This window comes from Numida meleagris, chromosome 27 (genome assembly GCF_002078875.1).
Source record: "Numida meleagris isolate 19003 breed g44 Domestic line chromosome 27, NumMel1.0, whole genome shotgun sequence".
NCBI classification, from domain to species: Eukaryota; Metazoa; Chordata; class Aves; order Galliformes; family Numididae; genus Numida; species Numida meleagris.
The window spans coordinates 1,375,321-1,376,092 of NC_034435.1; positions in this window are offsets into that span (position 1 = coordinate 1,375,321).

Here is a 772-nt window from a genome sequence, read left to right on the forward strand (position 1 = left end):
GGGGTGGTGTTTGCCCCATATCAGTGCTTCATTGGGGGGGGGAAGGGGGGCACTTTGCTGGGCTGCAGCTCCACCCGTGGGGCAAAGGCCAAACAGCAAAACCCCGCTGCAAACCAATGGCCAAACCCGTTACAAACCAATGGCCAAGCCCCACATGGAGGAAAACCCCAAATGGAAGAAAGACCCCAAATGGAGCAAAACCCCATTGCAAACCTGTAGTGAAACCCCCACATGGAGGAAAACCCCATATGGAGGAAAACCCCACTGCAAACCAATGGCCAAACCCCACTGGAAACTAATGACAAAACCCCACATGGAAGAAAGACCCCGAATGGAGGAGAAACCCCAGTGCAAACCAATGGCCAAACCCCGCACGGAGCAAAACCCCACAGGGAGGAAAAGCCCTAAACGGAGCAAAACCCCATTACAAACCAATGGCCAAACCCCATATGGCCCCAAACCCCGAGGAGGGCTGTGCCCGCCCCCCCGCCCACCAGTGGCAAAGGGCTGATGGGGTCCCCCCCAGGACCCCCACCGATGCCTTAGTGCCGACTTGGCGGCTCGGCCCCACTAATCCCGCTGCCGAGGTGCAGCGTGGGGCCCTAATCCCATTTTTTGGCCCAGATTCGGGTCGGGGCCAACCCCACAGATGGCCACGTTAAGGACCCCCGGCTGTGGGGCTGGGGGCGGTGGCACCACCAGAGGTGCTGCGCCCAAGGGGCCACGAGTGGGGGAAACTGAGGCAGGGATCGGGATCGGGCCGCACTGATGG